Raw genomic sequence first — 24,961 nt, 5'->3', positions numbered from 1 at the left:
CAAGAATATCAAACAATTAAGCGATAATTGGAATCTATTTTATATGTTTATTACATAAATTATTATCACCAGACATATACCTGATTATTAGGCATTGGTTCACATTAGGACAATTTAACCATTAACTTTATTGCCCTCTATCCACCCACTCTCATCATCACAATGGATTACATTAAGGTGTTAATGCATCGAGGGTTTTAATTGCCGGTGGAATGGTAAAACCAATTTCAACTTTGATGAACTTCAGCGTGACACAACGTACTTAACGCTTGTATTGTAATCCGTATGTCAAGCGTGCTTCGGGCAACTGGCCTTTTTATTCACTATTTCACACTTCCTTTCATTTTCTTCCAGTTATATTTAAAACAAATTGCACATAATATTTGAATTGCCATTTCAATTTCGTAAAATAAAGTTTCCACTCAAAACATTTTTAATCAAAAGGTTATTGCGTGCTATCTGTCGATAATGGTTCTCGGCCAAAGAAAATGTCCAGGGGGCTCACTCAAACGGAGCCAATATTGCAGAACCAGATCACACCTGGTGTGGACGAGAGGCGCGCGTGCGCGCGAAGTCCCGGCTGCCGGGCACGCGTCTTGCGCCCCCCCCCCACCCCCCAGTTGCAGGGAAGGCCGGTGCTGAGCGCCCGGTTCTGAGTCCACTGCTGCCGGCGCTTGCCTCTAAGCAATCCGACCTCAGTACGGCCGCTGCACCCACCAGCGGACGGACGAACAGCCATTCAATGAACAGTCGTTTATTTATCTTCGGTGGGTGGAGGGGGTGTGGGAACAGGAATAAAAAGCGCTAAGAATTAACAAGATAAAGATATTTACCGTCTTGCTCTCACACGAAAAACCTCGCTGCTAAAATCTGGTACGAAAGAAAGAAAAAAGCAGCCTGCTGATGCGCTGCAATGGTTTATTCTCAGATATCTGGAATCTGAAGTAAAACTGGGAATCTTTAAGAAGGACTCCTGTCCGTTTATCCCCCAGCGCAAACCTTGCCTGAACGGCAAAGAATTTGCAAGGACGCAACCTCCAAACTCTCTACGGTGAAGGTAAGCTGTGCTGCACGGCGAATTTGTCATTTCAGACAGCGACTTTGGCTTGTGCTTCGGAGAGAGGTTGCTCTGGTGAACAGGTTTGCCCCTTTGCAAAGTGACCGGACATTTTAAAAGTTGAACGGTCACAAGCAGCCGCTGGGACTTCTGTCAGCGTCGGGGAGCCGCTCCGGCTCCGAGCTGGATGGGCGATGGAGGCGCTGCTGCCTCCAATCGGCGGGCTGGGGCTGGGTTGGGCTCGGGTGGCATCACTCGGTTTACACCCAGCTCTAGGGGCGCGCTGCGCTTGCGCGCCTCCCCGCTGTATAAAACTTGCTGCTCGCCAGGGAAAGCGACACATTAAACATTGGGATTTATAGCGGTTGTGCACTGGAAGCTCTACAAGATATAGTAAGCTGCTTAAGTGGCCGAAAGCACCGCTGGTAAGCTTATTATTTTGATGTTTATTTTTTTGAGTTGGAATTTGCAATTGACTTTGTACAGCTTTATTGTACTACTTTTGAAATCATTAGCATGGTCTGGTGTTAATGTTACTTGTCCGAGGTATATTTTTAGGTACCGTTATCGATATTTTAAATAAACAGTAATTCAGGCTCTGTTACAAAGTGATCAGAATTGAGTGCCGGAAATTTCCTTTGGCGTTCATAACTTCTTAAACTTTGGAAAGTTGATGTACTTCTGTAGATTTTCAGTAGACTGACTGTATATTTTTGATTAGATGAAAGGCATTGCGTTCCAGCCAGAGTTTGCATCAGTTTAAGTGAAGGTACGAGATGGGATTTTGTTTTGCTGAGTGATAAATAAGAAATTTCTTTCTAGTAGCCAAGAAGCGTGAGGCAATATTGTATGGTATTTAATTACAATAATCTATTTGTATATTTATGTATTCCTGTGCCGATTACCTGGAAAGCGGTTTTCTCTACCGATAACGGTGTAGGTAGAACCGTTTAAAGCTTTGCCTGTTACCGGATTATGGCATCGGGTGACAGTCTTTGTCAAATACCCAGCGATCTGACCAATTTTAGCTCGCTGCTGTTATCGCCAGAAGCAAACGGGTCTGTCACCTCCGCGCAAACGTCCCGTAAAACCCTACTGTTGAGATCGAAAGGCTGTTATTGTACCGCCTGCATTAAAATTACCATTAATCAGAGCGCGCGTGTTTCACTGACCTTACAAGTGGAATCACATCTCGATCTTGGTATCGGGCTGAAAAGCGAATCAAACATTTTCCATGATATCTAGCAGCACGACGATATCAAAAGTGTGCATAGTATCCACTTTACTCCGGAATATGCAAAACAGATAGCAAATTGGTGATTTTTATTTTGTTTGCTAACTAAGAGAAACCGATGAATAGGTGACTTCTAGCAGAGTGCATTTAATATCGTATTTCGTGCAGGCTTAATGGGTCCCTAGGCACTATACTTACTGTATGTCTGTTTAACATAACCATGTTCACAATTTGCGAGGTAGAGTTATAATGACGGTGTGAGATGGAGCCTGAATGCCTAGCACCTTTTCTGCAGTTGAACCCGATGTCGTAACCTGGTTAGTGTATTGCTGAGTGTGGGATCTCGGTATGTGCAATTTGATATAGGTAAAAATACTTTCGTGAGAAGTTCCCCTTATAAATGTAAGGGGTTCTATCTATATTTAATTCCGTTCAGCTTGTGTTTACAAAATGCAACTGAAATGCCAAAGCTAACCTTAAGCAGTTTGGGCTTCGGAACACATCGTGCCTATGTTATTTCAAGAGAAGGATTGTTCTTTGAATATATTGCTGTGGTGAAGTGGATTCAGGAATACTGTATATGCAGGCACCTATCTAATACAGACCTGAAAATTGGATCTGTGACTGTGAAATTGATTGGAAATAGATCTACCAAATACATTATTTTCTATTGCACTTTCTTTTTCCTTAAAGTTCTTTAAATTGTTTAATAAACATGTTTAAACATCTAGTTTTAGCTGAAAATAAATAACTTACTGCAGAGTTTGAATTGACCAAACTGTTTGCAATTTAATTATCAATTTTAAAAGTTTTTTTTACTGCATTTGACTAGCTGCATTTTATTATCATTTAAGTGTGAGCTATCAAAATTTTGGCTGGTACCGGTAAAAGGTGCAACTCATTGCCACACATTCAAGCTGTACATTAATGATAATGCTTTAAAATCTATTGAAAATACTAAAGCATTAGCAAATCCATGAGTTCTCTGCTCCCATTCATAGATCAGGAATTAACAATAACCTAAAATGAAAACTATGCTTTGGATGCCAATTTTAAATTTTGGAGAAAATTCATATTTTGCTTTCATGTCAACTTCAGTACATTTCAGTACAATGCTAGGCACAGAAAGGGAAATAGAGGACTGAAGTTTTAAATCTTTTGTATATCGTGCCTTTGCTTCAGAATAAAACTGCAATAAGCAGCTTTTCTGGAGTTGTACCACAAGATGTTGCAACACATCTGCAGAAATATCGCCATCTTATGACAGATTAGTGTGTGTAACTTATTTAAATACTGCCAAATGTTGAGGAATCACTTATAGCTTTTTTTCTAGTCAATATACCGCAGTATTTTATTCACTGTCTTTAATTAAGTATTGTTGATGTGCTAACTGACTTGCGCTGTCAATGATACTTGGTGCATGGATGTGCAGAGGATTTGGAAAACCAAGTTCAAGTGGATTTTCTGGGATCTGTATAACACTTCTGTAAAAATAGTTGACTACCAATAAATGGGAATTGGTCAGAAAAAAATCTTAAAGAAACAGTTCATTTATTTTAATGTGTGTTATTCCATTTTATACTGTTCTATAAATATTTTCATTGAAAGGTTTAAGTGGTAGGCAAAAAAAAACTTTGAAAAGTGAATTAGAATACCAATAATAAGCTGAGGAAGCAGTCTCTGAAGGATGTTGTCTGTTTAATTATTCATGTTTGGAAGCCATCTTACAAGATTCATGGCCAGTTTGTTACACTGTAATTCTTTCCAGTTATATTCATCAACATTCAGAATCGGGAAGGCTTATTATGCCTTATTACTGTAAAGAGCTAACACGGACATTAAACGTTTTCTCATGTAAACAGGAAGTTTATAATTTAAATAATCTAAACATTACTTGGGAACTTTAAATTAAGAAGCTATCTGTTTTCATCCCTGTTATTTGAATCTGTAGTGCTTCACTGCACAAAATGCCAGGTGAAAGTTAATAAATTCTCTGATTTGACTGGTATGACTTATTTAAATGATACCCCAAATGTTGTATTTCTTCCTCTATGTCTAGAAGTTTGGGTTTCAAATACTTTACTAGAGCATGGGACCTGTGACCTGGTGAACTAGGTGAATGAAGAGCAAGTATTGTGGAAGGCTCAAGTCCTTCTGTAAATACCAGTAACTTTGATTTGTGTGTTTTTGGGTTAAAACATGGGCAATTCCACACAAAACATACTACAGCTGGAATGATCACCATCAATAGGTGTCACTTTGGGCATGTGTACTTTTATTGCATAATGCCCAGTCTGCCAATTAATTTATTAATTCCTGTTTAATCTGCTAATGTAAAATAATGATCAGTACATGACTGGATTAGTTAGGCATACAGATTATTACCAAAATCAAATATTAATACATCTTTTTTGAGAGTGCTGATTACCATAAGCACGGACATTAAATCCGAACTGATGAATAGAAATGATCACTGATATTCCTGGATCTTCTCAGAATAGAAATGAACAAATCATTTTGTAGTAAATTGTTTTGATAAAGGCCATTCTGGGAATGCTGTAATTGAATGGTACCTACTTTAAAGCCGCCTTGATGACCTAGTGAATATAAGTATCGATCTTAGCTAATTTAACTGTTATTAACAGTAATGGGCTACAAGAAACTTGCTCCTCAATATTCTTGGTTTGGGGAGGAATAAATTACACAGGGCTCTTTATTTGATGCTTTGCACACCTTGTGGAAAACATGAATATCTGCTAAAAAAATATTTGCCTGTCGATAGTCATGTAGCTTGTCAATGTCTGACAAATAGTCTTAGAAGTAGTGGAGAGCTGTTGGCTGCCCTGTAATCATACCCATCATACCTGAGGAACAGCCAGTACTTAAAATGAAAATGGTGAAAAATCGAGTGAACACAAAGGGTGTTGTTGACGAGATGGGAAAGGATAATTTTACAATAGAGAGAAGTAAAGTTTGAGCAGCGTAATTGGAGTATGGTTTGCAAGGCTCTCACTGTCAGGGCAATCAACTAGTTTAGGAATAAATAATAAGGTATTCATCTGATAGATCACAGCACAGAATGTTAATCCAAGTTTGAAGAAAAATAAATTAGTTGAGCCCCAAAATTTAAGAAGTGAATATTGTCTCTGCTGTATTTTCCTTTAAATCCAGGACCATAAGATTAGCTTTAAATTGGCCATTTGATTTTGCACTAAAAATTGACGCTGTTATAGTAATACATCCATAAAAGTTGTATTTATTTGGTGAAATATATATTGTAAAAGTATATGTTAAAACATTGTACTGGCAAGCTATGGAATTGAGGCATATGCAAATCAAGAGAACATTATTAGGGATGTATAATATTAATAATAGCCATTCCTTTTATCTGATTTCAGTTGTATTAGAAAAGACCCAAAAAAGTTGAGTGGGAGCAGATGTGTGCAGGTAAAATGACAACTGATGTGTGAGTCTTTTGAAATGGGGTTTGTAAAAGCTCGGAGACCACTTGTTCCGGTAAGGGTCAGGTTGGAATGCTCCACAGTCAAAGGTCAGTGATTTCAGAGGTCGAGTTGACAGGCACTGAGGAGAACAGTGTTCCTCAGGTTGACGAATTCCAAGTCGGTCAGGAGCCACAAGGGCCAGTGACCCCCCCCCCCCAGGCCACCAGAATGGGAGTCCATGTGAGACAGGGTTCCAAAGCACTCAGTGGTCGAAGGTCAGTGATCCAGGAGATTGGTTTGGTCAAACCCACAATGGCAAGTTGTGGGGTCGTGCTGTTAACCTGGAGGTTGGCGACTGTTGCAATACAGAACTTGGTGAATCTGACGTTTGAGGCCTGAAGCTCAAGTCCTAGCCAGGGACTAGAGGAACCTGATGTCTGTGGTCTGGAACCAAGAACTGGAGTCACGGAAGCAGCCTGTCCTGGAGTTGGAGGCCTGTCTATGTGTGGGGAGAGTAGGAAAGGGGCTTGTTTTTCTGTTGTTGCATTGCGCTTCATGCCACAGGGTTGCCTCTTGAAGCTGCCCAGGAGAGGAATGTTGGAGGCGGTGTGGTGGGGCATTTGTGCTGAGTTGGATGTTGCTCCTGTCTGTCAGTGCTGCCCTCTGGTGTTTGCTTGGTGGAAAACAAGCTGCACTATGTTCGTCTGTGGACTGCGGTGGGCTTGTTCTTGTCGACCACATCCTGCACCATCGATCTACAGGGCATGACTCAAGGAATTGGGCTATATTTTTTGTGTGGCTATATGTTTACTATTATCTTGTATGCACTATATGTGCCTTGTGCTGTGTATGACTGTTGGTGCTGTGTTTTGCATTTTGGCTCTGAAGGAACACTATTTCATTTGGCTATCTTCATGGGTATTCACATAGGTTTGACTGGCAATTAAACTTGAACTTGTTTTGTTCTATTGTTGTTGCTGCTTGTGTTCTTCTGCTGAGTATTGTGGGCATGCTGTGTTGACACTGGAATGTGTGGCAACACTTCTGGGCAGCCCCAGAGCATCCTTCATATGTTGATTGTTAATGCAAGTGCATATTTCACTGTATGTGTGACAAATACATGTTGATAACCACCCTCCAGGCCTACTGAGATGCACTCGAGGTTGCAATGGAAATCAAGAGAGGGTATAGCTGAGGCACTGGTGGATCAGGGCTGTAGATGGGTGAGACTTGCATCAGTAGTGAAGACATTTTTGGGGTAAAATTAAAAGGAATAGGATTTATGTACATTTGAAAATGCTGGGTTGATCAGGGATAGTCAGCAAGACTTTATTTCATTAATTTAAGTTTTTGGAAGAGGTACACATTGTAAATGCGGAAGTCAGTAATGCACCTGACAAGGTCCCACATGGTAGGCTGCTCAAAAAGGTTAAATCTCACGTGATCTGAGGTAAGCTGACTAATTGGATACAAAATTGGTTTGGTAATAGGAAACAGAAGTTAATGATGGAAAGATAATTTTCAGATTGGAAGCCTGTGACTAGGGTGTACTCATAGGGCTTGGTGCTGGTTTGCAGATGGCACCGAAATTGGTGATGTCGGTAATCAATATGGTTGTCTAAGGATAAAGCAGGATATTAATGAGATGGGAAGCTGGACAGAGTGTTAACTGATGGAATTTCATTCTGATAAATCTGAGCTGAAGGATTTTGGGAAGCGATATAGGAGTTGGCATGTATAATAAATGACAGGTTGCTGACAGGGGTTTCCTTGTTCAAGATTATAGTTCCCAGGTAGATGGGATGATAAAGGCATGTGGCATTCTGGCCTTCATATCTTAGACATTGAATTAAAAAAAAGTTAGATAGTAAGTTGCAAATAGGGGAAAAATCACTATTTTGATTTCCCTTGGAGTATTGTGTGCGATTCTGGTCACTATAACAGGAAGGGTGTGATAAAGTTGGAGTGAGTTCTGAGGAGATTCCCCAGGATGCAGTCTGGATTGGAGGACTTTAGATATGGAGAGAGATTGGATAGGCTGCACTTGTTTTACCTGGAGCAAAGGAGGCTGAGAGGTGACCAAATAGATGTACTTAACTTTATAAGAGACACAGGGTAGATGGTCAGAATCCTTTTTTCCGGGTGGTAGGAGTATCACAAATGAAAGCTTTGAGAAGAAAGTCTTTTCAGAAAATGGTTGATATCTGGAACTTGCTGCTAGAAGAAGCAGTTAAGTTGTGTACAGAAATGGATTTAAGTATTCAACACATGGAAGGATAAGGGCAAATGCAGGCGAATGAGATTGGTGCAGATGGGCAATAAGGTCAGCACAGATATGATGGGCTGAAAAGCTGGTTTCTGTGCTGTCACATTGTACAGTAGAATGGATATTATGAAATGTAATACCCCATTTGTGAACATGATTACTGGCCTACCAAGGAGAAATTCAACAAGGAGATCTCAGTAGCTTGACCAAGTGCTACTAAAAGATCATTGTATTATAAAAATATTTAATTATAGATTTTTGCAATCCCAAGTTCAGTCTGCCACAAATTTTTCATTTCTGTGGGATAGTCATAAAGTGAATATGCAAATCAATATACTGTATAATCCTGTGCCCATGTTCTATCTATACTTTAGGGAAATGTTCACAATGATTTTTATGTTGTATTGTTTGTTAAGTAATTGTAATAATACACATCTCCACACTATATTCATCATTAACTCTGTTTACTTTATACTGCAATTCTGCTTAATTTTAATTTTACACTGAACTTTTAATGTACTTGAGATATCTTAGTAAACATTATTGGTGGCATCCGTTAGTCCCGCGAGACCATGAATCTGCGCCTGGAAAGTCTACTGGAGTGTCCTCTCCAGGGCGCAGGCCTGGGCAAGGTTGTATGAAAGACCGGCAGTTGCCCATGCTGCAAGTCTCCCCTCTCCACGTCACCGATGTTGTCCAAGGGAAGGGCAAAGGCCGATACAGCTTGGCACCAGTGTCGTCGCAGGAGTTGCCAGAACAAGGTTGAAGGCAACGTCGGACTGCCTGAGGGACTCCAGCTCCGGATTTGTCCTCAGGGTTTACTCCCAAAGCCTTTCCCATGAGTGGGTATGGCTGCAAGGCAGCGGAGGTTTGAAATCAGAGTTTTCTCTCTCTCAGATGGATTACCATCCCAGGCTGATGAGCTCCATCTACCTGAACGTTAATACTTTATGAGAAATTGAAGTAAATTTCAAATTTATGCATTACAAACTTCATCGTTATATCAAAACTTGAGCACTTATCATTGCCATGCTGTCTAGCTGTCTTGGTGTTTATTTATAATTAACCTGTTCCTCCAGAGTATTTTGTTACTGTATTGGATAATCACACTGCAATGTTACCAGTCATACTCTGTCCTGAAAGATACATCTATTAATATGATATTGAGCAAATAATTCTGCAGTGATTTCTTGTTATTTTTTAAATATTTTCTTTCCCATCTCTAAATGGTTAACCTCAACTTGAGATCCTTCAGCCTAATACATTCCTTAACTTACTCCTCATCAATCTTATCTGTGTTGACTTCCTCTGTATATTCTTATCTGGGTTCTTGTCAATCAAAATTGCCTGGTTGGCGCTGTATTGACAGCAAGTAAGAGATAGTTCTATTTCTATTTTACCCATCTGCTATGCTGAAAGGTTATCAGTGGTTGAGTGTGTTCTTGTAGTGACCTTTGGAGATTTGGAAGGTGTCAAACATTGCCCATCTCAACAAGCTACTGTTCTATGTCGTGGATGTAGTTATAGGATGTAGCTCCTAGAAAATATGATGTGTTCTCCAATTTTGCATGTTTTTTGCAGCTGATTTAATTTCCTCTTCAGTTTGCAAGCTGTTCAAGGTACATACTGTATATGTCACTATATACTACCCTGAGATTCATTTTCTTATGGCATTCACAGTAAATACAAAGAAGCACAGAAGAATCCATATAAAATCAAACACAAAAAGATAGACAAACAACCAACATGCAAAAGAAAACAAACTGCAAATACAAGAAGAGAAAAAGAAACTTCAAATCCTTGGAGGAAGAATTCAAGGTAACAAGAGCCAGAGAAGCTACAGTATAGGGACTCAAGTGATCCAAAGGTGGCTAGAGCAGGGATCCAAGTAAGGACTGGCGGGAAGTGGAGGACAGAGGAAGCTGTTCAGGAAGCATAGGCAAAGCTGCGTCACAGGAGGCTGATGGGAGTGGTCACATGAGGCCGAGCTGGGCTAGGATCCTTTCCAACTCCCCAAATGGATACCAGAGGAAAGGAAAGGCGTCATCCAGTTCAGGAGGAGGTGAGAACAGTAGTGGAGGAGACGAGAACCTGCAAGGCGGAGCTTGGACAAGATGGGAGAATGCAGTTGACAGGAAAGTGACCTGGGCTGATCTTTGGAAAGCCGAACTACACCGCATCCAATTTCTCATTCAGGCACTGTACGATGTGCTTCCAAGCCCATCAAACCTGCACACATGGGGCAAGACAGAGTCATAAACACAAAATACTCTGCAGATGCTGGGGTCAAAACAATACTTACAACACGCTGGAGGAACTCAGCAGGTTGAGCAACATCCGTGGAAACGATCAGTCAACGTTTCGGGCCGGAACCCTTCGTCAGGGCTGAAGAGGGAAGGGGCAGAGGCCCTATAAAGAAGGTGGGGGGGAGGGTGGCAAGGAGAAGGCTGGTAGGTATTTCACTCTGCCCCCCTCCTCCAGCTGCCTATCACCTCCCTCATTGTTCCGCCTCCTTCTACTACCCATTGTGTTTTCCCCTGTTCCTTCTTCACCTTTCCTGCCTATCACCTCCTGGCTTCCCCTCCCCCACCCGTTTATCTTCCCCTTACTGGTTTTTCACCTGGAACCTACCAAGCGAGGAATCCTGGAGCACATCCTCAGTGGCTGCGCAAGGGCATTTGGTGAGGGACGGTACCGATGGAGGCATGATCAGGTCCTGAAGACCATCGCTAAAGCCATCAGTGCAGGAGTTGAGTGGGCGAAGCAGTCCCAACCCTCCAAGCAGACCATTGCCTTTGTCAGAGCTGGGGAGCAGCCAATACCTGCCAGAAGAACATCTGCAGGCATTCTGACCTCTGCAAGGGACTGGCAGCTGTTGGTGGACCTCGAACGGCAGCTGAAATCAGTCAACATTTCGGGCAGGAACCCTTCGTCAGGACTGAAGAGGGAAGGGGCAGACCATGTCGCAACCACCACGCTGCGACCAGAAATTGTCCTAGTGTCTGAGTCTACTAAGCAAGTGGTGCTGCTGGAGCTGACAGTCCCATAGGAAGATGGCTTGGAGGAGGCCTTTGAAAGGAAGCTCTCCAAGTACACAGGACTGGTCAGCAACTGTCAGCAGGCTGGATGGAGAGCGAGGTGTCTCCCAGTGGAGGTTGGTTGTAGGGGATTCGTAGCCCATTCCTTAGAACCTTCAGCAATTTGGGCATCGAGGGAGAGAGGAAAAGGAGAGCCACCCGCATTACCACCGATGTGGCAGAGAGGGCCTCGATGGCTGTGGCTCAAAAGAGGGGAGCCATGGAGTCATAAGTAGCTAGCCATCTGGACACAAGCTGGGGTCTGATCAGCCCCGACTGGGTCACCTGGAGGAGGGTGTATGATGTTGAAAGACCCGAAACACCTGATGATTCCAGGAACATCACTGAAGCTGTGCCCAGAGGCATCAGTGGATGTGTGTACACAGCAATAAAGAAACAATAAATATTGAGAACATGAGTTGAAGAGTTATTGAAATTGAGTCCATAGTTTCTGGGAGCATTTCAGTGTTGGGGTGAGTGAAGGTATCCCCTCAAGATCTTCATGGTTGAGGGGTAATAACTGTTCTGAACCTGGAGTTGTGAGACCTGGTCTTGTTCTCGAAAGGATAGGTTTTACCATCATTCGACTAACCTGGAGAACTCCCATATGCCTCCAACTTAATACTGTACTGGGTTCTCTTAACCCTTTTAATGGGGATGCGGGAGCAGATATTCCTATATCCTAATGCTGCAAACCTAATGGCTTACATGTACATTACATGATGTACATCTTCATGAAGGTGCATAATATGCCACTGCTGTTGCTGTGTTCATGAGGATGATCTTAAATCCAGGCAATGTGGATATTATTATGTTTTTAAGCCCAAAACTAATTTGTATCTGCTCCCTATCCAATAAAACATGACTTGTAATGGAATTCTCAAAGGAAGTTGAGATTTTTTTCTATTTGATAATATTTCAATGAACTGAAACCAGAATAACAAATTTAACTGAAGAATGTCATATTGATGTCGGGGCTATGGAAAAATAAGACTCTCAGTACTCTAGCTCATTTTTTTCTGCAGGTTTTTGTGTTCATATCTTTTATGCATTCTCTGAACATGGCCACAGCAATGACAGAATTAATTCTTATGATGCTGAGTACAAGAAAAGCCTTTTACACTGCTCTTGTTAAATCTAACTACAGTATGTGCTATAGGGGTTTTGATATCAGCAGGTAATTTGGAATTGATTATTAAAATTAGTTTCTATTCATCGATATGAATTGTATTTATTTGGATTATGTAATATAAATATTGTTTAAGATTGAAGAATGGAACAAGTTATAAACTGTATTTGAAAATATTAAAGTGGTATTTTTCTAAAATTTGATTGTATGCAATGTTACACAGAATATAATATGAGTCATTGCAGCAGTCTGAACAAGCCTATTGTTAATATGATCAAAAGCAAGGGATATATCCAGTTTTTGAGAACATATTTAAAAAGTTGCATATGAATGTGTGATAAGTACAATCCCATTTCTTAACAGCTATTTTGGAATTTTCAAAGTTCCTATACTGACTTCTAGTGGCTGGAATTTAAACACTTTATTGATGCACCCTATTTGTGCTTTTTAATTTTTTTTCTTAATCCTGCCACGTTAATAAAATTGTTTTTGGTCAAATGGAAGTAAATACTTATGATGGTACGCTGTATCTATTTGTTCCAATCCTTTCAAGCCCTATCTGCTACAGACCTCTACTTGTTTTCCCATGTTGTAGCATGGGTGTTCTCTACATGGCTATTCTTATCCCCTGCAGCAAGCAGTGTAATCTATGGGGATAATTTCCTGCACTCTACTTTTAATATATGGACAAAAGTTTCCGTTTTCCCTATATGTGAGCATATGCGGGAAAATAATAAATGGCACCCAATGACAAATTGAATTATTTTTAGGAAAAAAAATAAAGCTATAAAAAGTCAACTAAATGTACGTAGCAAATATGGATGACTTTTTAATCCTTTCCATTATTGAGTTTGCTGGTATTGCTTGTAAATATATAGTATATAAGAAACTAGATCTTCTAAATGAATAATGTAGAACTGTTAAACTCTGGACAGTATAATGAATCTTTTTGAAAATGTTGCTTCTGTTTTCATGTGATTCATCACTATGTGTTTAAACTTGTGCTTCATCATTTATGTATTTTGGTAGTCTTCCATTCATTTTGCCAGCAGAAAGCAGAGACCTATTCATGTGTATGCGAGAGATCTATGGTATTTCAGAGAATGAGTGTGTAAATATTATACAGTCCACTGGAAGTAAATGTTGGGTTTGTGTGACTTGCTTTCTGCTCAATATTCTGTTTATGCATTTCTATTTTTAGTCTGTGGAGGACAACCTGTGATTTATAGTGCACAAAGTTTAAATGCCATTATGATTTGAGAGGTTTAAAAGAAACTCTCTTGCTGTCTGGATTAGCTTCATCAGTGTGAACAGTTGAGATTTAAAATGATAATTATTGAAGTTTTGGGTACTTAGACAAAATAGATAAATATTTCTGCATGGTCCAGATTATCAGGAATACCATTTGCTTGAAGAGCTTGTTATGGATCAATTCACAAATATTATAAACAATGTTCCCTCTAATTTTTTTTACAGCTGCAGAAAACAACCTTTGCTCTGAGCAGGAAATTTATAAATGATCTAAGCACTGCATGGAACCTAACGGGGTTTCCCTCACCCGCATTTCCTGAACAGCTGTACTCACCCCATCTTCCCACTGGCTCAGTAGTGATAGAGTTCCTCTTTTCCTTATCTGTGACCCCATCAGCCTCTGCAACCTCTACCATCTCCAAAGGGATTCCACCACTAAACATTTTTACTTTCCCACTTTCCACAGGATTGCTCTATCTGCAATTCCTTACTCCGTTTGTCCCTCCACACAAGTCTCCCTCTCTCCCTCCCTGCAAGTGGCCTAAGTGCTACACCTAACCATGCACCTCACTCACCTCCATTCAGGGCCCCAAACAGTCCTTGCAGCTGAAGCAACACTTCACCTGCGAATCTGCTGGGATCTATTGAGTCTGGTGCTTCTGATGCTGCCTCCTCCACATCAGTCCTCAATTGTAAATAGGGAGACCGCTTTGTTGAACACTACCGCTCCATCTGCCACAAGTGGAACTTCCGGGTGGCCAAAAGTTTTAATACCCCTTCCCGTTCTGACATGTTGATCATCTTGGCACGCAGGCCATAGAGAGTTGAGGAGCAGCACCTTGTGTTCTGTCTGGGTAGCTTCCAGTCTGATGGTATGAACGCAAACACGAGGAAACCTGCAGATGCTGGAATTTCAAGCAACATACGTAAAAGTTGCTGGTGAACACAGCAGGCCAGGCAGCATCTCTAAGAAGAGGTACAGTCGACGTTTCGGGCCGAGCTTACTAGCTCTTCTTTCAGTTAGTCCTGACGAAGGGTCTCGGCCCGAAATGTCGACTGTACCTCTTTCCTAGAGATGCTGCCTGGCCTGCTGCATTCACCAGCAACATTTATGTGTGTTGATGGTATGAACACTGATTTCTCCTTCCAGTTTAAAAAAAAAACTCCCCCCTCTACCTTCTCCTCTATTCCCACTCCAACCTTTTACCTCTTCTCACCTGTCTAACACTTCCCCGGGTCCTCTTGTTCTTTTCTTTCTCCTGTGGTTTGCTCTCCTCCCCTATCAGCTTTCTTCTTCTCTAGCCCTTGACTTTCCCGAACCAACTTGGCTTCACCCATCACCTTCTAGCTACCTTCCTTCCCCTCTCTGCTCCTTTTTATTCTGGTGTCTTCCCCCTTCCTTCTCAGTCCTGAAGAAGTGTCATGGCCTGAGATGTCAATGATCTGTTAATTTCTATGGATGCTGCCTGACCTGCTGATTTCCTCCAGCATTTTGTGTGTGTTGCTTGAACACATGAAATAATTTTGCAATATGCATATCAAGTGCACACAAAGCAGAACTCACCACATGAGTAAATGATGTCAGGTGGTCAAAACAACTGACAAGCACAATGGCAAAAATAAAATGTTTTGATTAGATGGCATCAGTGTTCAGTGGGCTGGAGATTTACAAACAATGAACTACCAACTTCGATTCTGTGTTTATTGTTACAAAGTGTAACAGTGTTGTAACTTGAAACTGATAATGTAAATACAGTGAAGTTCTAAAATGCTTCAAAGTAAAAGTTACGTGTTTAGTATTTAGAAAAGTTGTGGATTTTATTTATCAACACCATTAATTACAGGGTATTTCTATTATATTAACATAGATCTCATAATTTTATTGACATTATATAAGAGAAAATTCCAGTCGCGCGACAACAAAGGCTATGTACAAGGGAGCATTTCAGTTACAGCGCACCTGCTCAGCTTAGAGGGAACAGTGATTATAAGCCTGTACATGAAAAACATACTAAAATATGGCATTAACCCAGTGTTAGCCATTTTTTCAAACAAGTCAGTGTGGTTTCCTGTTGATCCATTTTTGTAATTTGCTGTTGTAGATTTGTTCTTCCAGTAACTCTGAATCATCCTCTGTTCATTCCTATTTTATCTCTTTATAATGAAGATCTTGTCTATCAGCCAACCATTGGCAGCATTTAGTAGATGTTCTATAATTATCAAGTTTAAATCACATGCCTTCTATATACACGACTTGTGTTCCTTTCCTGTGTTGTGATCAAATTGTTGCTTTTGACCCTGTAATGCTCTTTAAGATAATTAACAACTTTTCTTTCCATTTTTTTAGGCAGTTTGTTTTCTTCCAAATTTATCCAACTGCTACCACTTCATGACTTCCACCTCCTTGCTCATATGGCGCTCTTGCACGTCATTCTCTACTAAGCCACAGAAGAACAGTGACCCAGAATATAAAGTGAAGACAATAGTAAGGCAGTCGGTACTCATTTTTCAGATGGAGGAAGCTCAACAGCAAGTTTTGGATTTCGCACATGATTTGTTAAATGTGGAAATACCAAAGTTGCTGTCAGTGATTCCTTAATGTGGCATGTAGTGTGGCTTTTCACAATTTCCTTCTATGTAATTTGCTAAATCAGTGAAGCAATGCTAAATTTGGCTATTTGTGAAATAATCTTGGTGTAAAGAACCCTAAAAAGGCATGAAGTTGCATTTAGTTGTATGCGGTTTTACTGAGTTTTAGTAGCTTACTGAGCCATTAAATTGCTTAGCAACCTCATAGGTCACAACTTGGTACCCATGGGTGTTATTAGCAAACATTTTGCAGTAAAAATATTTATTAAAATTTTATTGTATTTCAGCTTTTACTTTAATTTCTTTTATATTATGGTTATTTTATGTTCTGTAAGGTTTTTTTGTGTGGCTTGCTGCCTGTAAAAATTGTTCAATGTGATCAGTTGCTCAGCTAGTTTCACAACACCACGATGCTGAGGCCATCTCTCTCTCCATTTACTTTCCCTTTCTCAATGTATTTGGCCTTCGTCTGTTGGAACTGCATAATGTTTTGTAGACATTCTTATTTAACTAAACTGAAGATTGGTAACCACCTCTGGCACTGGCCATAAAATTGGGGACCTGCAATTGAAATTCAGGCATGTTGGGTTCAGTGGGATAGAACTTGTCAGAATAAGTAGCTTCCAATAGTTGTAGCAAGACACTGTTATCATAAATGGCATCATTTGGGTGACAAAACAAGCCCTGTCCACAGAACAGCTTTGTAAAGCTTTGGGCAGCTAATTTGTGTACCTGGCTGAGCCAACAGTTAATGAATTTTAATGGTGTAGATTTCAGATGATGACTACAGAATGGATTGAACAGTTGTCATGTGCTCGTCTCAGCGGTGAACATGTGCAGTTGTGGACTCACTTTCAGGGACTCTGCAGTTCATGTTCTTTATGTTTTTGATTGCATTTCTTTAACTATTTGATTGGGGTGCATCTAGGGTTGCCAACTTTCTCACTCCCAAATAAGGGACAAAAGTAGCAGTCAAATACGGGACACTTGTGTTTACCCCGAGAAAGACTACTATGACCATGAAGCCTTGCGCAGGCACCTGTGTGCACATGCATGACGTGCACATACGTGATGTGCGCATGTGTGTACATGCCGTTTTTTTTCTGCAAGTCGGCTTTGGCTTAATCTTCCCGATTCTGACACACTGTACATACATTATTCCTACTTTATATATACTGTGTATTTATCATATCATTCCTGCTTTTACTATATGTTAGTGTTATTTTAGGTTTTATGTGTTATTTGGTATGATTTGGTAGGTTATTTTTTGGGTCTGGGAACGCTCAAAAAATTTTCCCATATAAATTAATGGTAATTGCTTCAGCGCTTTACGCCATTTCAGCTTACGAATGGTTTCATAGGAACGCTGTACCTTAGCGGGGGAAATACAGGACAAGGGCGGTCCCGTTTGGGAGAAACCAATTTAGCCCAATGTGTGGGATGTCCCGGTTAATATGGGACAATTGGCAACCCTAGGTGCGTCAGCGCTGAACTGACTTCAGCTATGGCCTGTTATCGTTGACACAGCTCCGAAGACTCACTTTTGGGGGCTCTGCAGTTAATGGTATTTGTTTACATTTTATTGTTTGCATGATTTGTTCTTTTTTTCCCCCCCACACTTTTAAATGTTTGATGGTCTTGTGTGGGGTTTTCCTTGGAACGGGTTCTAATGTGTTTCTTTGTTTTGTGGCTGCCTACTAGAAGATGAGATTGTAGATCAGGAAAAAGAGATTTCAAAGATACTTTGGTAATTTCCTTTGTATGCGTTACTATTTAGTTTAAAGTGAATATAAGCCTTTGCCAATGCACTGTTCTATATTGCAGGAATGCTAGCAGAATTGGAAATAATAAAGGTATAACCTCTCTCATGTCTTTGTCCTTCTATGGAAGGGAAATACTGCAGTGTTCATTTACCATTCAGTAACTTGGCATAATTTGTCTCTGGATCAAACCAGAACTGGATTTGGTGTCTGCACAGAACTGATCTATGCTGGCTGTGTGCACAGGAAATCTAGTTGCCCCAGTCCCTGAACACTTCTCCATGGAGTGCTATACCTTTTGTTTTCAGTAAAATACTTCCTAGTTCCTTTTTGAATGTAGGGTCGAACCAGTTCCTTCTGGCAGTATATTCCTGATGCTAACCACCTGCTGAGTGGAAAAAAATCTCATGTTACTTCTGGTTCTTCTGCAAGAGATTTGATTTAACATGCTAATGTTCATTGCTCCCTCCACCAGCCATGAATGCTTGATTAATTAAATACCATCACTTTGGTAGCTCTTTGTGGTTTTAGCACTGTTGTATATGACTAAGACATCAATTAAGGTGATTTTAAGGAAGTGAATCTAATTAAAATCTTGCATTAAAATTTATTTTATATCCATTTGTAGTATTTAATCATTTTTGATATAAGATTTTAATAACATTCCCTGATGTTCAATTCTCTTTTTGTATTTGTGCATGAAACTGTATCATGTGAGTAATTTATTCACCACGAATCATAGAAATACTAAAGATTGAAGAAGATGACATCCTCCTGAATAACTGCAGGCAGAAATTATCTGCTGAGGGCTTGCTGTGCAAGTGAACAGGCCTATTTGATTTCCTGCCTTCTCCTCTCCTCATATGATTCAAATGGCTTACTTAGCAGAATAAATTATCCAATCTCCGTGCTGTCACTGTATTGATAAGCTTTGGGCAGTCATGTGGGAGTCTGTACAAATGTTAGCCTATCCCAGTATTTTACGATACTTGAATTTATTCTACAATTCAGAGCACAACTGATCTGTCTCTCAAATTCAGTTTCCTAACTGTCAAGTGCCTTGAAACCAAATTTTCTGTCTCTAGTTTTAATTGAACTGGCATGTGCAGACTTTTTAGAGTTGCTGTTCCAAACTTCCATTAATCTGTGTGAAGAAAGCATTTCCTTAGATTTCTTGAGCGATCTAGCTTTCAATTGTAGATTATGCTGTCTTGTACTGAATTGCCTCACTTGAGGAAATTGTTTTTCATAGACCCAGACCTGCTAAATTCCATCATGTTTTAACATTCTAATTGAAAACAATTTTTAAAAAGTTCAACACAATAGAATCAACGAAAAACCAAGAACAAACTGTGCAAATACAATATTAATAATAAATGAGCAATAAATATTTCGGACGTTAAGAGTTCTAGAAAGTGAGGCCATAGTTTGTGGAAACAGTTTACGGTTCAAATGAGTGAAATTATCCCCTCTAGTTCAAAAACCTATTGGATAACGTGCACTGAGCCCTGCATTTGAATGCAGTCACATTAAGGCTTGCTATTGTGCCTTTACTTGGGTGGTTATGGAAGAGCACACATAAAAATTGCTGGTGAACGCAGCAGGCCAGGCAGCGTCTCTAGGAAGAGGTACAGTCGACGTTTCGGGCCGAGACCCTTCGTCAGGACTAACTGAAAGAAGAGATGGTAAGAGATTTGAAATCCCCCTCCCACTTTCAAATCTCTTACCATCTCTTCTTTCAGTTAGTCCTGATGAAGGGTCTCGGCCCGAAACGTCGACTGTACCTCTTCCTGGGGATGTTGCCTGGCCCGCTGCGTTCACCAGCAACTTTTACCTGTTGCTTGAAACTCCAGCATCTGCAGATTTCCTCGTGTTTGTGGTTATGGAGGTTTGGCTTGTCAGTGAACACTAACAAACTACAGCAGGTGTACTTTTGAAAGTATTCTGCCTGGTTGCATCATTGTCTTGCACAGTAGTTGGAATGTACAGGCATGTAAGAAGCTGCAAAGAGTGGAGTTAGCCCAATAGATCTTGTGCTGCTTCAAAAAGACAACATCCATTATCAAAGATCCTCACCATCCAGGCCGTGTCTAATTCTCACAGCTCCCAGCAGGACGGAGGTGCAGAAGCCTGAAGTCCCACACAGATTGAAGAACATCTACTTCCCTTCATCTATTCGGTTCTTGAACCAACCAGCAAAACCATAGGCACTTTAGTAAAGCAGCACTATCACTTCTTTTGTTACTTTTCTCTGAAATGGGTTTGCTTTTTTTTCTCTCTAATTGTGATCTCATGGATGAACCATGAGATCCAAAATCTGCTGAGGGCCAGATCAGAGGCATTCAAGTTTGGAAATCAAGAAAACTACAAGAGGTGCAGGTACGATCTCTGGAATGTCATCTCATGAGCAAATTGGAAATTCTGGACCAAAGTTGAGTCAACGAGGGATGCTCAATAGTTGTGGCAGGGCTGGAGTACTGTCACCTCCTACGAAGTTAAAATGGGTGACATGGGAGGTAGTAGGGCTTCACTTCTAAATGAATGCTATGCCTTCAGTGCTCGCTTTGACTGTCAGAACGTTGGCAATAATTTGGATTGGCAACAACATCTCCACAATCTCCATTAGCACAGCTGCACCACAAGTCTGTGTGCATAGACCCCTGCTCTATGTGGCTAAGCACAGCTCCAATGTCATATTGAAGTTTGCTGATGGCGCCACTGCCGTTGGCTGAATCAAAGGTGGTGGTGAATCGGATAGAGGAGGGAGTTTGAAAATCTGGTTGAGTGGTGTCAGAACAACCTCTCACTCAATGTTGCATGACCAAAGAACTGATTAGAGAGTCCTGGAGACGGAAACCAAAGGTCCATGAGTCAGTCCTCATCAGGGAATCAGAGGTGGAATGGTTTTGCAACTTTACATTCCTGGTGTTACTATTTCAGAGGACCTGTCCTACACCCAGCACATTCAAAGTAAAATTTATTATCAGAGTGCATGCATGTCACCACATACAACCCTAAAATTCTTTTCAGGCGGGCATACTTAGCAAATCTACAGAACAGTAACTGTAAACAGGATCACTGGACAACAAAACTATGCAAATGCAGATATAAATAAATACCAATAAATAACAAGCATGAAATAACCAGATGAATGAGTCCTTAAGTGAGTGTAGTTACCCCTTTTGTTCAAGAGCCTGATGGCTGAGGGGTAGTAACTGTTCTTCAAACCTGGTGACGCAAGTCCTGTGGCACCTATACCATCTACTTGATGATGGCAGCAAGAAAAGAGCATGGCCTGGGTGGTGAGGATTTTTGGATGCTGCTTTTCTATTGCAACATTTCATGTAGGTGTGCTCAATGGTTGGTTGGATTTTACCTGTGATGTTCTGGGTTGAATCCATTATCTTTTGTAGAATGTTCTGCCCAAAGGCATTGGTGTTTCCATACTAGGCAGTAATGTTGCCAGTCAGCACACTTTCCACCACACATCTGTAGAAATTTGCCAAGGTTTGGATGACATGCCAAGTTTCCATAGACTCCTACAGAAGTAGAGGCGTAGTTGTGCTTTCTTTGCAATTATATTTATGTGGAGGGTCCTCTGAGATAATGACACCCAGGAATCTAAAGTTACTGACCCTCTGCTCCTCTGATGGACCTCTGGTTTCCCTCTCCTGAAGTGTGTAATCAGAGCAATTGCGAAACAAGGACAGCAGCCCCTCTTCTTCCTTAGGAGGCTGCGGACATCTAAAACATTGACAAACTTTATAGATGTGTCGTGGAGAGTGTATTGACTGGCTGCATCACTGCCAGGTATGGAAGCACTAATGCCTTGGAATGGAAAATCCTACAGAAGATAGTGAATTTACATAATTGGTAAAGCCCTCTAAACCATTGAGTACTTCTACATGAAATGCTGTCGTAGGAAAGCAGTATCCATCATCAGAGATCCTTGCCACCCAGGCCATTCTCTTTTCTCACTACTGCCATCAGGTAGAAGGTACAAGAGCCTCAGGACTTGCACCATCAGGTTCAAGAACAGTTACTACCCCTCAACCATCAGGCTCTTGAAAGAAGAGGAAACTAATACTCACTTGCCCCATTTGAAATTTTCCCACAACCAGTGACCTCACTTTTAAGGACTCTATCTCATTATTTTGTGTTCTCATTATTTATTGCTCTTTAACGAATAGGAACACTTTCATTGAGCTGTATCCATGTATGGTTAAATAATAATTGAACTTGATTTATATTTGCATTTGCAGTTTGTTGTCTTTGGTTGATCTTTCATTGATCCTATTGTTATTACTGTTCTATAGATTTGCTGAGAAAATGAATCTTAAGATTGTATATGGGGACATAGCTGTATTTTGATAATAAAATTGACTTTGAACATTGTGGAAATTGTGTATAATTTATGCTTTTCTTGTGAATACTGATACATTCTATGTGCCCATGGTGCTGCTGCACTTACTTTGGCATTTGTCCCATTAGGACTTGCAGATAACAGAAGTTTTAATCTGTTAGCTTCATTTCTTTTATATGTTACAGCTTGGATACAGTGGTCATTATGTTAGTGAAAGGGCTGCGGGGTGGAGAGTGGATGTATATTTTCAGAGATAAAGCCTAGAACTGCTATGTAGTAGATTAGAATCAGCACACAGGTGAAACGCAAGTCTGTCCTGTGTTTCTGTGATATCACACTGGAAGAATATTGTATCATTTCTTCATGCATGCATTACTAAATGACAATAAAAGAGGACTGCGTGTCCTCATAATCTAATAAGAAGAGTAGTGTCAGAATTCTGGAGAGTTGTGTTCCTGAATATCCACATAGCAGATTTGGCTGTGTATGCTGAATGAGACTGAAGGATTGCACAGAGGTGAAGGGAAAAAGCATCTTACCTGCCCTTGAACCACAGAAATGTTTGCCCGCTGGATACTGCCATTCCCGTTTGCTTGCTGAGCCCATGGAACCCATTTATCCAGTACAAGCATGAAACATTTCAAAATATCAAGAGTAGAGCTTCATTAAGCTAATTAGTTACGAACCTTTCTGTCTAACCTCTTGGGCAGTATGAAAGCTATTACAATCAAGGTATGACTCGTTGAATCAGAAACAAGAGAAATTCTGCAGATGCTGGAAATCCAAGCAAAACACAAAATGCTAGAGGAACTCAGCATCCAGGCAGCATCTATGGAAAAGAGTAAACAGTCGAAGTTTCGGGCTGAGACCTTTCATCAGGACTGGAGAAAAAAGACGAGGAGTCAGAGTAAGAATGTGGGGGCGGGGGGAGGAAGAACCACAAGGTGATAGGTGAAACTGGGAAGTGGGGTGAAGTAAAGAGCTGAGAAGTTGATAGGTGAAAGAGATACAGGGCAGGAGAAAGGGAAATCTGATAGGAGGGGACACAGGTTCATGGAAGAAAGACAAGGAGGAGGAACACCAGAGTGAGGCGCTGGGCAGGTAAGGAGATAAGGTGAGAGAGGAAGAGAAGTGGGGTGGCATTGTCGGAAGTTCAAGAAATTGCTGTTAATGCCATCAGGTTAGAGGCTACCCAGATCGAATACAGTCTAAGGTGTTGCTCCTTCAACCTGAGTGTGGCCTCATCACAACAGTAAAGGAGACCATGGACAAACATGTCAGAATGGGAATGGGCAGTGGAATTAAAATAAGTGGCCACTGGGTGATCCTGCTTTTTCTGCACTCCGTCTGCCAGGTTCTTGGCAAAGCGGTCCCTCAATCTACGTCGGGTCTCACCAGTATACAGGAGGCTACACCGAGAGCACTGGATACAGTAAATAACCCCAAAAGATTCACCTGGAAGGACTGTTTGGGGCCTTGAATGGTAGCGAGGGAAGAGGTGTGTGGGCAAGTGTAACACTTGTTCTGCTTGCAAGGAGCAGTGCCAGGAGGGACAGATGGACAAGGGAGTCACATAGTGAGCGATCCCTGCAGAAAGCAAGGGGGGAGGAGGGAAAGATGTACTTGTGGTAGAATCTTGTTGGAGACCGCAGAAGTAGAGAGAATTATGTGCTGGATGCGGAGGCTGGTGGGGTGGTAGGTGAGGGAAAAGAGGACTCCTATCCCTGGAAGGGTGGCAGGAGGATGGAGTTCAGGCAGATGAGCTCGAAGTAGAAGAGATGCGTTGAAGGCAGTGTTGATGGTGGCGGAAGGTCCTTTCTTTGAGGATGGAGGACATCTTAGTTCTGGAATGAAAAGCCACATCCTGAGAGCAGAGGAATTGAGAGAAAGGGAATGGTGTTTTTACAAGTAACAGCGTGGGAGGAGGTATAGTCCAGTTAGCTGTGAGAGTCCGTGGGTTTAAAACAGACACCAGTAGATAAGCTGTGTCCAGAGATAGACAGAGAGATTGAGAAAGGGGAGGGAGGTGTTAGTGATGGACCAGGTAAATTTAAGGACAGGGTGGAAGTTGGAGGAAATGTTGATGAATTTGACTAGCTCTGCATGGGTGCAGGAAGTAGCACCCATGCAGTCATCAATGTAGCTAGGAAGAGTTGGGGAGTGATACTGGTGTAGACTTGGAACGTAGACTGTTCCACATAGCCAACAAAAAGGCAGGCATAGCTGGGTCCTTTGCAAGTGCCCATGGCTGCCCCTTTTGTTTAAAGGAAGTGAGAGGAGCCGAAGGAGAAAGTATTGAGAGTGGGGACAAGTTCTGCTAGATAGAGAATTAGGGAATGGTGGTGGAGGGGAACTGGTTGAGCCTAGTATCCAGAAAGAAACAGAGCTTTGAGGCCTTCCTAGTGGGGATGGAGGTGTATGGAGACTAGACATCCATGGTGAAAATAAATGATTAGGGCCAGGGAACTTGAAATCATTTGACTATTTGAAATCAGTTTTCCCAAAGAACCTCCCAGGCTCCTTCCCCAACAGCTTATTGAGATGAGTGGGGTATCATCACTGACCCCCACAAGCCTCAACAACTGATTCTTTGCTTGCACTGAACTTTTGCACATTTTGTAAGTGCAGAGTAGTCAAACTAAATGAGTAGGCAAGCACAAATTCAGTTACACGTATAAATAATTTAACTAAGTGAACCTAGTTAAAAGCTTTTTCCAAGGCTTGCTTCATTGGTTTTGAATCAGTTAAATTTGTTAGAACTCCTCCCACTTGGCCTCGAGAATTGATACTTC

General features: G+C 41.1%; 1 protein-coding gene across 9 annotated transcripts in view; it reads left to right on the top strand.

Annotated features, from left to right (window-relative positions):
• The first annotated feature begins 880 nt into the window (after nt 1-880).
• LOC140194009 (kelch-like protein 29) overlaps nt 881-24,961 on the top strand; it is a 483,953-nt gene continuing 459,872 nt past the window's right edge. For 3 of the 9 annotated variants that reach the window (XR_011885023.1, XM_072251316.1, XM_072251314.1), the window contains exon 1: nt 1,376-1,482. The gene's annotated coding sequence lies outside the window, so the exon portion shown is untranslated. Of the gene's footprint in view, nt 1,058-1,373; nt 1,483-15,804; nt 15,943-24,961 lie in introns of those variants that run through there. The other 6 variants (XM_072251315.1, XM_072251317.1, XM_072251310.1 and 3 more) reach the window with 5 other exon arrangements.

Source organism: Mobula birostris, chromosome 2 (assembly GCF_030028105.1).
Source record: "Mobula birostris isolate sMobBir1 chromosome 2, sMobBir1.hap1, whole genome shotgun sequence".
Taxonomy (NCBI): domain Eukaryota; kingdom Metazoa; phylum Chordata; class Chondrichthyes; order Myliobatiformes; family Myliobatidae; genus Mobula; species Mobula birostris.
Note: the sequence above shows the minus strand (reverse complement) of the source record. Positions and strands in the feature narration are given on the sequence as shown.